The following is a 16094-nucleotide window of genomic DNA, read 5'->3' on the forward strand; positions in this document are numbered from 1 at the left end:
TGAGGGGAAGGGAAGATAAAAATTCCCCGGCAGCCAACGAGATACAGGCATCCAATCAGGGGTGCGGATCCAACGAAATAGTGCAGGTATCCAATTAGATGGGGCGGAGTTGCCATGACGACACGAGTCTCCACAGGGTTTGCAGAGTTGGTGAGCTCAGGCACTGAGCGCCACCTGGCGCTTGGCAACGCTTGGCCACTTGCTCCAGCAAGCGCGTGCTGGTTGAAGGCAGCCCACAGAGCGGGACAGCGCCCCCGTGACGTCACCAGTTGCCGAGCAGGCCCCTGGAGCGCGTGAGCGCCGGCGCGAGTTCGCGCGAGCTCCCGCGAGCCCGCCTGCAGGTCGCGCGCTCTCCCCCCACCCCCGCCCCGCCCAGTGCGTCGGTGGGTGCGCATGCGCTCGCGTTTGTTTCTTTTTTCTTTTTCTTTTTTTTTTTTTTCCTAGCGCGCGGAGGCTTAAAGGGCGGGAAAGGGCTGGAGGCGCGGCATGAGGCGAGAGGCGCGAGGGTGACAGCCAGGGTGAGGCCAGGCAGGTGGACCGAGGTGGGCTCCTTTGCGCCAGAAAAGACCTGGGAGGGGATGTGGCCCCATAAAATTCCTTGATGAGGGTCAGCGCCCCGAAGAGAGAGACGGCCAGACACGGGCCGGAAGGAGCGGAGCCCTAAAGGGACAGAGACCTGCCACACACGCAAACCCACGTGAGCAGAAGACGAGGCAAAGGTGTTAGAAAGTGAGGGGGAAGCCGGAAGTGACGGCGAGGCGGCGAGGGGAGCCCCCGACCGCGATCGGGACGCGTGGAGGGGGTTGTCACAGGGACGAGGTAGAGCCCGTGGTCTCACGGGCAGGGTCCGAGGACGGCCGCAGAGAAGGACAGAGTTAGAGAAGACCACAGAGGGGACCGCCTCGGAAGTGGCATCCCACCAAGGGGTCGTCAGGGGCAAAGGGGCGAGTCGCAAAGACAGCGGAGAGGTGTTGGAGACGGAGCCAGATCAGAGGCCGAGAGGGGATCAGAGACAAGACCCCCGGGGGGGGGGGTCTGCACAGAGACCAGGGAGCCTAAGAAAGAAGAGAGAGGCCAAGAGGGCAGTAATAGAGACAGAGAACGGTGTCAGGGAGAGAGAGAGAGAGGACAGTGACAGAAGGGACAAAGACCAAAGGGACAGTGATGGAGAGGGAAGAGATAAGGGGGACAGTGGCAGATATGGAGAAGGTGACAATCATAGAGACAGGGGAGACATATTCAGGCGACAGAGACCGAGGACAGCGACCGAGAGAGAGAGAGAGAGAGAGAGAAGACAGATAACAGACAGAGGTAATATAGGGAGAAGTGACAAAAATAGAGAAGGCGCCGGAGCCAAAGTTGGAGGCCACAGTGACAGAGGCAAAGAGAGAACAGCTGCAGTCAGAGGGGGCAGAGATACAGACAACAACGCTGGAGACACAGGAAACAATCTTAGATAAGGCGCACACCAGTACACGGAGGGGACAGAGAGAAAACGGAAAGTGGCCGAGTAAGAGAGGGAACAGAACGGAGGTGACAGAGACAGAGCTGGAGGCTTCGGAGGCAGGGAGGGGCCCATGACGGAAATCGAGGAAATGGAAGCAGAGTGGGGGGCAGCGTGGGAGGATTCAGAATGGGAGGGGACAGGGCCGGAGGAGTCAGAGACAGAGGAGACAGAGACCGAGGGAACCGCAACGGTGCACAATCGCAGAGAGCATAGCGATAGCGGTGACAGTTCCACGGTGCGAGTAACAAAGCACACTCCATGACACTGTGACAGATGAAGAAACAGAGGCAGAAAGGATGGTGACAGAGGGGGTGGAGACAGGAACAGAGCGTAGAAACATGAAAGGTATAGAGACCAGGAAGGGGAGCGGGGCAGAGCAAGGGATTGGTGACCCAGACGAAGGGTGGCCTGGCAGGCATCCTGGAGATGAAGCTAGGGAGTCGGGCTGCGGGCAGAGTCCGGAAAGAAACTGGCATCGCATCTTACAGAGGAGGACAGAGGGAGAAGGAGAACATGACCGAGGCACAACAGGGGACGACAGGGACAGCAAGACAGAGAGCAAGTCATAGAGGTGAACAGAGAGACCAGAGCAAAGAGGAAGAAAACAAGGGCTCAGTCACCTGAGACTCAGCGGGAGGGAAGGGCGACAGGCCGAAGCAAAGAGGGGTGGCGAAGCGAACAAAACAGCGGAGAGGGTGAAAGGGACACCGCAGCCTGTGGCTACCAACTGAGCGAGACTCACTCCCCGGCCCAGCACCTCATCCTGGCAAGCACTGGAAACCATGGAGCCTTGAGCTGTCTTCTTTACGCCGCTTTGGTAAGTTGTGACCTTGATTTGGGATTGTGTTTTGAAACGTCTTCACACGGATTCTGGAGTTGGGACCATGTTTCTGAATCCCCCTAGCCGTTTTGCTTTGGCCCACTGTAGCCACAGCACAAGTGGCAAAATCGCTTTTTTCATTCATTCGTTCGTTCAACATATATTGAACACGCACTATATGCCAGACGCTATTCCGGATGCTGGGGACACAGCCGTGAACAAGACAAAGTACACGTGCCCATGGAGTTTTCAACATGGTCGGCAGACAAAGACATATATTTATTTATTTACATAACGGCAAGTATTAAAAGCCCAGAAGAAAATACTAACAAAAAATTTTTTAATATTAATTTTTGAGAGAGAGAGAGACAGAGCAGAGGGAGAGGGGCAGAGGGAGAGGGAGACACAGAATCCAAAGCAGGCTCCGGGCTCCGAGCTGTCGGCACAGAGCCCGACGCGGGGCTCGAACTCACGAACCGCGAGATCATGACCTGAGCCCGAGTCGGGCACCCAACTGACTGAGCCACCCAGGTGCCCCAAGAGCGAAAAAGAAAATTTAAGCAAAGCTGAGAGGACAGAATAATTGAAGTTGTTGATAATAGCAGGCTAGGTTGGGGCGCCTGGGTGGCCCAGTTGGTTGGTCATCCCACTTCGGCTCAGATCAAGATCTTGCGGTTTGTGAGTTCGAGCCCCGCATTGGGCTCTGTGCTGACGGCTTAGAGCCTGTTTCAGATTCTGTGTCTCTCTTTCTCTCTGCCCCTTCGCTGCCTGCGCTGTCTCCCTCTCCCTCAAAAATAAATAAACATTAAAAATTGAAAAAAAAAAAAAAGCAGGCTAGGTTATTCAGACCAAGCCTCCCACTGCAACAACTAAACGTGTTGCCTAAAAAAAAATTTTTTTTTTAAGTCTTAAAAGCATTGAAGGTGTCACAAGATTTATCAGGCCATAACTGAAGGGAAATCAAGAACCCAGAGAAGTAATCAGAATGCTTCTGCCCTGAGGGGATTTTACAATCCTGGCAAATTTGAACTTTTATTTGGATGGCTTCTTAGGTGAGGGCAATAAAAAAAAAACTCAGGCCCAACCAAGGTGGGGAGTCCACACCACACTGGGAAAGCCATGGCTATACCCTCAGGGAGGGGAGGGAAACAAGAAGTAAATTGGCCCCCGTTTGTGAAGTTGCGGTCATGACCTCAGACTGTGAATTTAACTTAGTCTCCGACTAGCAGTGTTTTTAAAGTCTTGACAATAGCACACACAGAAAGTTTTCTCTGTTGAAAAGAACTTTCACGAAAGGCCTCAAATCATTCTGGTAAACGTATTTTTAAGGAAAGCGGGTAGCACAAGTCTGACATCAACAAGTAGAAAACGTGCCAGGAACAAAACCCAGTAGAAGTAAGAGGCACTAGAAACCCACTAAACACTTGTGATACTGGAATTATCAGACAATGTGGTTTGTTTACATAAAAATCTAAGACCGCCGTTTTCTACAGGGGTGAAGAAACTATAAATGTTACCTAGATGTTTTGAAAATGAAAAACTAGTAGCAACTTCAAACTTAGTGAATAGGCTTAAAATCAAAAGCAACAACTGGATAGAGAAATAGTGAACTGGAACAGAGGTCACACAAAATTACCCATAACACACCAGGAAGAGACAGGGCAGAGACCATATAAAAGAAGTTGAGAGGGGCACCTGGGTGGCTCAGTCGGTTGAGCGTCCGACTTCAGCTCAGGTCACGATCTTGCGGTCCGTGAGTTCGAGCCCCGCGTCGGGCTCTGTGCTGACCACTCAGAGCCTGGAGCCTGTTTCGGATTCTGTGTCTCCCTCTCTCTCTGACCCTCCCCCATTCATGCTCTGTCTCTCTCTGTCTCAAAAATAAATAAATGTTAAAAAAAAAATTAAATAAAGAAAAAACTGAAGTCCAAAAAAAAAGAAGTTGAGACACGGAGCATGAACCAGAAGGTCTTATCTTTGCATTTATTCTGAGTCCCCCAAAGAGAGTGAGAATGTGACAAAAGGAACAGTTAAAGAAATAATGGTGGATTTTTCAAGTTTCCAAAATTGGTGAGAAACTCTAACTGAAAGATTCAAGAAGCCCAGTGAGTAATAAGCAAGATAAATAGAAAGAAATCCACACCAAGAAACATTATGACGTATTTGAGGCATACTAGAGGAAAAGGGACCTCAATAACAGAGAAAACAGATGCCTTTCAAAAGATCAATTCCTAACAACTGACTTCTTAAAAATAACAATGGAAACCAGAGTAGGCTCGATGCACTGATAGAAAATAGCTGCCAATTTTATACCCGGTGAAAAATAAATTTCAATGAGATCAAAATACATTTTGAGATTTAAAAAAGTGAAGAGAGTTTACCACTAGCAGCAGATCCTTAGTAAAAAAAATATTTTGAGGACTCCAATTTAAGGCAGGAAAAAAAAAGTGATCCCAGATGGAATATCCGAGATGCAAGGAGAAATAAAAAGCAAAGAAAGTGATAAATATGTGAATAAATCTGAACAGATTTTGACTGTGTAAAACAGTAACAGCAATAATAATAGCTTGTACATTAAAGAAAGAGAATATAAATGCATAATAAAACACATGTTAGGAGGGGCTATACGGTGTTACTATATTCTAAAGTCCTCGTATTGTCAAAGAGGTGAGTAAAGGTGTTGATTAATATGTTTGGGGTGTTGGTTAACTTCTGTTATTGAAATACATTTGATATGCAATATCCTATTAGTTTCAGGTGTACATCATAGTGATTCAGGATTTTTACACACTATGAAATGATCCCCACCATAACTCTAGTTACTGTCACCATCCATGTTTTATAATATGATTGACTATTTCCTACTCATGTTGATTAATTGAAGCTTTTTAAGTTAGTTTGTAAGTTTCCCTTTCTAGGATAAGCACTAAAAGAAATAGATAAAATATGGGACACCTGGGTGGCTTAGGCAGTTGAGCGTTGGATTTTGGATCAGGTCATGATCTCTCGGGGTCATGATTCTCATGGTTCACGAGTTCAAGCCCTCCATTGGGCTCACTGCTGTCAGTGCGGAGACTGCTTCAGATCCTCTGTCCCCCTCTCTCTCTGAACCTCCCTGGCTCATGCGCGCGCTCTCTCTCTCTCAAAAATAAATAAAAACATTTTTTAGAAATAAAGAAAATAGAGAAAAAGTACAAATAGCCAATATAAGGAATTAAAAAGGGGACATTGCTACAGGTGCTACAGATATTAACAAGGTAAAAATTAGATATTAAGCATAACTTAATATCAATACATTTTCCCTAGAACCATAACCTACCAGAAATTACTCAAGAAGAAACATAGCATTTGATTAGTTCTAAAACCATTTAAACAAATGAGATAGTAACTGAAAAAAAATTAACCACAAAGAAAATTCCGGGTCCGGACATTGTCACTGGCAATTTCCACTAAACATTTAAGGATGAAATAATTTGAATATCACACATACTCTTCCAGAGACTAGAAGAGAGATCACTCTCCAGCTTGTTTTGTGAGGCTGGCCTAACCTTGAGACCAATACCTGACAAGGAGAGTATGAGAAAAGAAAATTATAGGCCAATATTCATTTTTAAAAATACTAAATATTAAGATCAATGTAAGGGATCCATAGGACCTCGTGACCATAGGGACATGTTTCTTTTCTATTGTAAAAAGAAAAGGAAGACTTGGAAGGGCTCTTTCTATATAAAAGAGCTAACTAGGCCAAAATTCAAACCCTTTACACCTTTGCCGTGTATCTTGGGCAGTTCACTCTACCTCTCTGATCTTCAGTGGTCCCAAGTGTGGGAAGACAGAAGAAGGACGTCCAAGAGGTGCTGAGTTTCCCCCCGTTTTACACCCTTCCTCCAGTAAATCCTAAAAGAGGCAGAGATTTCCTCAAGGAGGCTGAGCAAAGTGCTCCCAAAGAACCTTTTTGCATCTTCCACAGAGAGAGCTCCCATCTTTTATTCCTCGATCCAATCGTTTGTCTATGACCCATATCAAAGCTCCTCTACAGAAATAGGAGGAGGGATCCTGGACTCCCTGAAGACTTTCTCTCTTCTCTCCTTCTCTTTGATGCCTGCTGGCAGCGATATGTTTAGAACAGAGCAGGACTTCATAACCTGGGGCCTGACTTCAGGGGGTCAAAAGTTTCCCGGGAATTGTATACAAAGGTCTGTCTGCATGTGTTTTTCTCTAGGGAATGAGTTTCTAGCTCATCAGAGTCTCAAAACGACCATTTCACTTGCAAAGAGGAAAATTCCAACTCAAATTGGCTGAAAAAAGGGGAGTGGTTATTGTCTCATATACAGTTGACTCTTGAACAATGCGCCCGAAGTGCGGGTCCACTTATAAGCAGTTTTTTAAAGTAAACACAGTACAGTATTGCAAATATGTTTTATGATTTTCTTCTTTTTTTTTATTTTTTATTTTAAAAAAAAAAATTTTTTTTTCAATGTTTATTTATTTTTGGGACAGAGAGAGACAGAGCATGAACGGGGGAGGGGCAGAGAGAGAGGGAGACACAGAATCGGAAACAGGCTCCAGGCTCTGAGCCATCAGCCCAGAGCCCGACGCGGGGCTCGAACTCACGGACCGCGAGATCGCGACCTGGCTGAAGTCGGACGCCCAACCGACTGCGCCACCCAGGCGCCCCAGTTTTATGATTTTCTTAATAGCATTTTCTTTCTCTAGCTTTATTGTAAGAACACAGTGTATGATACATATACAAAATATGTGTTCACGGACTGTTTATATGTTATCGGTAAAGCTTCTGATCAACAGTAGACTGTTAGTGGTTCAGGTTTCTGGAGGCAAAAGGTATATGGAGATTTTCAACCGTGCAGGGGATGGGGTCAGCGCCCTACCTCCCTCGCTGTTCAAGGGCCAACTGTAAATGAAAAGTCATGGCTAGCTCCAAACTTCACACATGGATCCAGGCGCTCACAGGATGTTCCCAGGAATGTGTCTCTTTGAATTTCTGAGCCCTCTGATTTCCTCTAATTGGCTTCATCTTCGTGCAGGCTCTGCCCTCCTGGTGGAAATATGACCTCATGATTGCATGGGACCCACCTAGATAATCCAGGCCACCTTCCTTATCTTAAAGTCAGCGAAGAGCCACCTTAATTCCCTTTTACCATCGAACCTGACATAGTCACAGATTCTGGGGATTAGGACATTTTGGGGGAGCCATTATTCTACCTACCACAGAGGGGATAAATTCTGAGGTACCCACAAAGCCATCATCTCAGTCTGACTCCTGGGTTAGAAGCAAGGTTAGAATTAGATGGGGCTGGGAAATGGAAAAGAATTAACTTCTAACTGAACATACACTACCTGTCAGACACTATTCTTGGGACTTTACATACAATATTATTTACTTTTCGTGACAACCCTATTAAATATAAATTCGCATCCCGGTTTTACATGTGGGAAAACAAAAGTTCAGAATGATGGAGTGACTTGTGTAAGCTGGTGGCAGAGACAGGACTTGAATTCAGGTTTGTGTGCCTCTAAAGGACATTTAAAATAAAAGCTTAGGGGGGCGCTTGGGTGGCTCAGTTGGTTAAGCGTCCGACTTCAGCTCAGGTCACGATCTCACAGTTCGTGAGTTCGAGCCCCGCGTCGGGCTCTGGGCTGATGGCTCAGAGCCTGGAGCCTGCTTCCAATTCTGTGTCTCCCTCTCTCTCTGCCCCTCCCCCATTCATGCTCTGTCTCTCTCTGTCTCAAAAATAAATAAACATTAATAAAATTTTTTTTTAATAAAAGCTTAGGTTTCTATTTGCCGTATGCATGTACACATACTCACATACATGTCTTCCCTTGTGAAAAATCAGTTTTCAAGTGTGCAAGTAATGTGTGGATAGATTATCTTCGCTTTTTAAAGACAGTGTTACAGATCAAGCGGAAGTCCCCTTTGATCATCTCTTTCCAAACTAGGTATCTCCTCGGGAAGTAACTACTATTATCATTGTTATGGTGGGTCCTTCCAGATCTTTGTCTTAAAGTGTGTATATATATCTAGTAATATAGTATATGCATAGTATTGTATAGTAAATGAGTAGTATTGTTTTGAGCAACGATGTGAGTGTTTTAACATAAATGGGATCATACTGTACATATTGTTCTGCAGCTTGCTTTTTTAACTCAACAATATGTCTTGGAAATCTATCCAGATTTACTTAAATAGCTCTGTACCATTTCTTTTAAGAACTGCAATGGTATTCCAGAAAACTCATGTTTATTTATCTATTCTCCTGTCGCTGGACATTTGGGTTCTTTTTTGTTTCTTTGCTCTTAAAAACAATATTGCTGCGAACATCTTTATACAGATTTCCTTGGGTAAATGTCTGTTTCCTCAGGGTCAGTAAGGACAGGTGACATCACAGGTCATGTGGGTGTATTCCTTTTATTTTAATAAACATCTCCTGTAACTTTCAACTATTGCTATACAACGAATACCAAAAACGCAGCAACTTCAAATAATAATCATGTGTTCTGGCTCATGTGCTGGCTCATCTAGCTTGGCTTGTCTGGAGCTGCTGTGCCATAGGCTACAGGGCTGGCTGGCTCCGATCGGTTCCAGGTGTTCCATTCTGGGGCTCAGGCGGAGGGAGGGTCTGCTCCTGCGGAAAGCCTCTGGTGGCCAGAGCAGAGATTCAGAGGATTAAACGGCAACACACCAGGCCACTGAAGTCCTAGACTCAGAATTGGCACACTGTGGTTTTTTCACCCACGTGCCCTTGTCCAAAGCAAGTCATGTGACCCCGCACAAAGTGAAGAGGTAGGAAAAGGTACCCTGCGTATGTGATGAAGCCACGAGAAGGTGGTGGCTGTGCTGTGCAGGTATACCGCGTTTCGTTTCTGCGCGCCGTGGGGCTGAGAGCCCATCTCCCCACATCCCCATCAACACGGAATGCAGCAGTCAGCTTAGTTTCACCAGTCCTATAGGGAAATATATATTGACTTTTTTTTCCAAAATGCTTTTATGGCCACTCTCAGCCTGGAGGTAGCACAATGCGGGGGGGGGGGGGGGGGGGGAAGCACCAGGTGGAAATCAGAAGAGCCTGCCACTAATTGCCCCTCTTCCCATTCCCTGTGATTTTAAAGTTGCTTTCTCTATACGGATCACAGCTTCCCCACCTGTCAGTGGAGCACAGGACTTGGAGCCAGACAGCTCAGTGTCCAAATCCCAGCAGCTCCGTGTACTTGTTTTATGTAACTTTGAACAAATCACTTAATTGCTCCCAACTGCCGTTATCACAGCTGTAGGATGGGGTCAATAAGCTCAACCTTCCCTACTTCATGTAACAAGATTTCTCTAAAATCACGCATATATAATCAGCATTGAAATAGAAAACACTGCTGACTCATTTCTTTCATTTTAGAGTTAAGTAAACTGACGGCCCGTAGAGGGGAAATGAGAGAGTGCTGAGCAGTATGACCAGATAGAGTTAGCAAGCAGTCCTTCATGGTATCGGTCAGTTCTGTTACACTTGGAAGTAACAGAACCCCAGTGAAAACTGGTTTACAGAAGAAAAAAAAAAAAGGTGGGGGGAAGCAGCAGGGGGAAGAGTGTACATTTCTTGGTTCATGTAACTGAAAAGTTTCGGACTAGTGTCAGCATCAGGAATGGCTGGCTCAGGCACCCAAACATTGCCGGCAGGAACGTGTCCCTTGGTTTCTCCCCTTTGCTTTCCTCTGCGTTGCCTTTATTCTCAGGCAGCCTCTTCTCTATTATGGCAGGGTCACCGGGTGCCTTGAGGGAGAATTATAAAACAAAACAAAACAAAAAAAGAGGCCCCTGGACTGGACAAATTACAAAAAGCCGCTAACTCTGGGTGGATAAATTTCAAAAAGGCATCCCTTCCATCTGGCTGTACAGTCTTGTATCCAGGACATAAGGTTTGGCAAGCACTGGCTGAATTTGTGCAGAATACAGATTGCCCAAACGTGTGCAGCAGCCCCGAGTGTAGCAAACGGTCACCGGCAGCTCCAGGTTTTACTTCTACCAGCTAGCCAGCCCCAGGGTCAAGCCAACACCTTCTCCCTGGTAACCCCAGAAAAGGTGCTGAGATTGGTTTTCATTCGTTGGGAGACGCCAGGCCCGGGTCAGGCACCGTCTCCTAACACCTATGATAGGCTAGCTGTACGGAAGTCACGTAAAGGCACAGTGGGCCAGAAGAGGTCCCAGAGGGAAATGACAGTGCCACTACCTGACAGAGGAGGACGTGCCTGCTGGGCTGACAAGAGGGCAGATCCCCCACTCTACTCCCTCAAGGAGATTTCAGTCCAACCAGGGGAATAAGAAGTAAATGAAGTAGAGACCTAGAAACTGGATTTGGAAGGGCGCAGACGGTATCTGTTCCAACCCTTCCGCCCCCCTCCCCTTGTTCTTTATTTTTTTTTTTTTATTTTTTTTTTTTTTTATTTTTTTTTTCAACGTTTATTTATTTTTGGGACAGAGAGAGACAGAGCATGAACAGGGGAGGGGCAGAGAGAGAGGGAGACACAGAATCGGAAACAGGCTCCAGGCTCTGAGCCATCAGCCCAGAGCCCGACGCGGGGCTCGAACTCACGGACCGCGAGATCGTGACCTGGCTGAAGTCGGAAGCTTAACCGATTGCGCCACCCAGGCGCCCCACCCCCTTGTTCTTTAAAAGGGCAGAGGCGAAGAGATCCTTCAGTAAGGAAGGTCAGTCTACGAGACAACACTGTAAGCTTCCTGAGTGCAGCCTTTTTGTTTCCCCCTGTTCTGTTCATCACTATATCCTCAGCTCTCCGCTCTCAGCACAGAGTTTCATCCGTGTGTGAGATGGATGAATTTATGAATGATTAATAAATAGGACAATGGTGATTAGAAATGAAAACTATAGGATACAGGTACAGTGACTTCCCCAACGTCACCCATACTCTATTTTTAACATTTTCAAATTTGCCATCGCAAAGAACGCACATCTTTGAGTACATTTTTTTTTTTTTTTTTGTCTACTTGTCTGGTTATTTCTTTCATATAAGTTCCTAAGAGTTGAATTACTGAGTCATTAACAAAACTTTGCAGTGAACTGTTCATTTTGTTCCTTTAGATAAAGCCCAAGGTCATAGCACTAAATCAACTCAGTGATTCTTTTTTCTGCCCATCAAATGAGCAACAAATATTTTAAGGTTCCACTCACCACTGGTGAGAGCGCAGTGAAACAGACATCATTGCCCACGTGCACTGTTGGAATGGAAATTGCTGCCACCCTTCTAGAAAGCAATTTGGCAGTAGGTTGTCAACCACAGGAAAAACGGTCATGCTCTTAAGGCCTGGGAATCCACCTGCAACTCAAACAGACTTATATACAAAGAGGCTCATCATGATGTTATTTATGATAGTTTTTTTTTTTTTAAATGGAATTGCCAGGGTATCCAACTAGCAGGGAATGGTTAAGTTAACTATGCTGTATCCACTCAATAGAATATTACACAGCCATCTTAGATGACATTTTGAAAAATCTATTTTAGCATGGAAATGTTGACGAGGTAATGTTCAGTGAACAAAAGCAGAATGCACACATTTTACATGAAGTATGAATGTAACTATGCTTTTGAAGACTGAGTGGAAATGTACCAAACTGTTAGAGAGCGATCGTATTTGGAGGGTGAGAGTGTGGACATTTTTTTGCTACTTTTCTCTCTTTGACACCTGTTCTTTCACAATCATTATGGCAGACAGAATAAAGAGGCCCACATCCTAATCTCGGGAACCTGTGAATATGTTGATTTACATGGCAAAAGGGCTTTGCAGATGTGACCAGGTTAAGGATCTTGAAAGGGGGAGGTTATCCTGGATAACCTTGTGGGCCTAATGTAATCACAAGAGGGAGACAGAAGGATCAGTCAGAGAAGGTGATGGGACAGGGGTAGCAGTGGTTAGAGTGATGTAGCCATGAGCCAGGGAATGCAGGCGCCTCTAGAAGCTGGAAAAGGCTAGGGAACAGATTCTCTCCTGGAGCCTCCAGAGACATAATACACCTTTGTAGCCCAGTGAGACTGACTTTGGACTTCTGACCTCCAAAACCGTTAAGATAATAAATCTGTGTTGTTTTAAGCCACCAAGTTTGTGGTAATTTGTTATAGCAGCAATAGAAAACTAATACAATCATGAATTACTTTACTCCAAAAAAAAAGAAAAGCTTAAAGAGACATATCTATATATCGATATTGAGTATATAGATAGATAGATAGATATTCGATATATATATCGATTTATCGATAGATATCGATATAGATATATAAATATAATATACACAGGGGAAAATATACCATTTGTAAGTGTCCAGCTCAGTGAATTTCTATAAAGTGAACACATCCATGTAATCAGCAGCCAGATCAAGAAAGAGAACATTCCCAGCCTCCCAGAAGCCCTTTCACGTTTCCTTCCAGGCACCATGCTCATTCCAAGGGTACTCACTATCCTAACTTCAAACCCCGTAGGTTAGTTTTGCCTCCTTTGGGATGAGCTTCTTTTCTCGTTCCATCTAATTGTTTCGAGATCGATCCACGTCGTTGCATGTGATTGTCGGTCATTCATTCTTATTTCTGTGGGGACGCCATTTGTGGCTATACCACCATTTACTCATCCATTCTGTTGTCAATGCACATTGGGATTATATTCAGATTTTGGCTATTATGAGCAGTGCTACTCTGAAAGTCCTTGTACGTATCTTTGGGTGAACACACGTATGCATTTCTGGCGGATATATCCCTGGGAGTCGTAGGGTATGCGGACGCTCAGCTTTCAAGGATCCTACCAAACCGCTTTCCAGAGTGGTTATACCAATCTGTTCAGCAGGGTAAGAGTTTGCCCATTTTTCCATTGGTCTGTCTGACTTTTCCTTATTGATTACAAGGAATTCTTTATATCTTCTAGATAAGAATCCACCTTGTCTGTAGCTTGCCTTTTCACTTTCTTAATGGTGTCTTTTGATGAACAGAAGTTCTTACTATAGTCCAGCTTACCATGTTTTCCCTTTATGGTTAATTTGGTCTTGTTTAAGACATCTTTTCCGCTCCAGGTACATGAAAATGGTCCCCTCTGCTTTCTTTTAAAAGCTGTATTGTTTTACCTCTTAGATTTAGATATATAAAACATCTAGAATTTACTTTTGTAACTTCTATGAAATAGAGGCCAATGAATTATTTTTAGGAACAATTTACATATACAGAGAAATGCAGATATTAAGGTTACAATTCACTGAGTCTTGACAAATCTGTAGATGCAGTAACCAGTACCGTCATTCAAGATAACGAAATATTTCCGTCAACCCAATAAGTTCTCTTGTGCCTGCTTCCAATTAATCCCCAACCCCATAGGCAACCACTGTTCTGATTTCTATTACTAAAGGTTAATTCTGCCTTTTCTTGAACTTTACACAAATAGAATCATGTCATATGTATTCTTTTGTGTCCTTTTTTTCTTAACATAATGTCTGTGAGATTCATTCATGTTGTTGAATGTATCAGTCGTTTATTCTTTTTGTTGCTAAATAGGATTCCATTTTATGAATACACTGCAATGGATTTGTCTATTCCGTTATTCATGAAAGCTGAGGTTGTTTCCAGTTTTACGTTATTATTACTATATATATATATGTAATATATATATTATAAATATATATATATTTAAAATTTATTTTGGAGAGAGAGAGAGAGAGAGAGAGAGAGAGAGAGAGAGTGGGCACAAGTAGAGGAGAGGGGCAAAGGGGGAGAGAGAGTGAATCCCAAGCAGGCTCCACACTCAGCACAGGACCCGACCTAGGGTTTGATCCCACAACCCTGGGATCATGACTTGAGCCAAAATCAAGTGTTGGACGCTCAGCCAACTTAGCGACCCAGGCACCCCCAGTTTTATGCTATTATTAATAAAGATTCTCCAAACAGTCTTCCCTGAGTCTTAGAATGAGCTGTGCAGTTACTTACGGTACTTGTTTTCCTTTCTCTTGGGTAAATACCCAAGACGGAAGTTACCGGGTTATATAGCACAGGTTTTAGGATCCCAGTCCCCTTCTTTCTTGCTTATTCAGCGCCTGGAAACAGTGGCCTCACATATTTTGTCCACACAAGTTGTTTGTCACAGGAGGGCGAGTCTGGTAGCAGTTATTTCATCACGGCCCTAAGCAGGAGTTCCCAGCGTATTACACTGGAAAGAAATTGCGATTCAATTATGTCCCAAACAGTAAAGCCGAGTAGAAAGAACATTTGCTCCGAAGTCAGACAGAGCAGGTTTGGCATCCAATCTAAATTTGCTTACTGTGTGGTCTTGTATAAGTACTCACTCCTTTGAACTTGAGTCTTCTCTGTGAAATAGGGAGAATAAGGGCACCTTCCTCGTGGGATCGCTGGGAGGGTTAGAGATAACGTGAGCTCCTGTCTGACGCACAGCAGGTGCAACAGACACGGGTAGTGTTTCATTATACTGAGGGACGGTTTTGTTTCAAGAAGCACATGTGAAGGATGTAGAAGACTGGATGGATTAAGTATCGTATTCAACAAACTTAATGAAAACACACAATTTTTCTGACACTTTCTATACACTGGGGATGTAGTAATCACTGAGAATAGAGCAGGTCTCTGTTCTCAAGGAGTTTGCCTTCCAGTGAGGAAAAACAGTCAGTGAGCAGGAGGTAAACAAACAAATAAGAAAATTTCAGCTATGAATCAATGCTACGAAGAAAATAGAACAGAGTCCTGTTATAAAGAGTGGCCAGGAGTGAGTAGGATGGTTCCTGTAAACAAGCTGGACAAGGAAGGTCTCTTTGAGGAGGTGGTATTTGAACCGGGATCTGAAAATCTGAAGGAGCCAGCCGTGTGAAGATCTGGAAGAAGAGTGTTGCAGGCAGAGGGTAGCTGGTGCTAAGGCCCTGAGGTAGGAATGAACTCACTGTCTTGGAAGAAGCTGGAGTGTAGGGAGTGAAGGGGAGGGTGGTAGGAGATGAAATGGAGTGCTTTCAGGGCCCAGCTGTGCCCAGCCCTAGAGGCCACATTCGGGAGTGTAGAGTTAATTTGAAGCAGGGTGGGAAGTCCTCAGAATGTCTTAGGTAGAGGGATAATATGGTCTAATTTACATGTGAATAGGATCACTCTGGCTGCTGTGTGAAGAGTGGATTGTAGGGAGGCAGGCGTGGCAGTAAGGCCTGTGAGGTGGCCTTTGGCTGGCCTCGGGAGAGAGGATGGTGGCTGTTGCTTCTGTGGTGGCAGAAGGGATGGAAAGAAGGGACTGTTTGCAATGTATTTTAGAGGTAGAGACACAGGACTGGATGATGAGTTGGATGAGGATGAGAAAAAGAGCACCATTGAGAACAACGTCTACATTCTTTCGACAAATAAATTCTGGGTGGACAATTTGCTGAGATATGAAAGACTAGAAGCAAAACAGACTGTGTGGGGGGGGGGGGGAGATGGGGGTGGCCGGAAGTCTAGAGCTCTGTTTTGGACATGTTGCATTTGAGAAATAGAGGTGTCACTAGCCCTTTGTGTGCATGCAGGGAGAGCTTGGTGCAGAGGTTAGGGCTGGAGACCCACACTCACCAGTGTGGGGGGGTTAAAACTGGGTGCGGTCACCTAGGGAGAAAGAGCAGAGCACCAGGGAGGGCCTGGTCCCTGCAGCTGTCCTCTCACATTGAGAAGCCAAGCAAAGGTGGAGAAGCAGACAAAGGAGTCTGGTAAGGGAGAAGGAAATCAAGAGGGTTTGGAGTCACTGAAGCC

The 16094-nt window shown here is 45.1% G+C and overlaps 1 protein-coding gene across 1 annotated transcript in view; it reads left to right on the plus strand.

The window, feature by feature from the left end:
* Nucleotides 1-1868: 1868 nt before the first annotated feature.
* The window catches only part of LRRC4B (leucine rich repeat containing 4B), a 61237-nt gene continuing 47011 nt past the window's right edge, over nucleotides 1869-16094 (plus strand). The window contains exon 1 of the mRNA XM_045441724.1: nucleotides 1869-2324. The gene's annotated coding sequence lies outside the window, so the exon portion shown is untranslated. The remainder of the gene's footprint in view (nucleotides 2325-16094) is intronic.

This window comes from Leopardus geoffroyi, chromosome E2 (assembly GCF_018350155.1).
Source record: "Leopardus geoffroyi isolate Oge1 chromosome E2, O.geoffroyi_Oge1_pat1.0, whole genome shotgun sequence".
NCBI lineage: Eukaryota > Metazoa > Chordata > Mammalia > Carnivora > Felidae > Leopardus > Leopardus geoffroyi.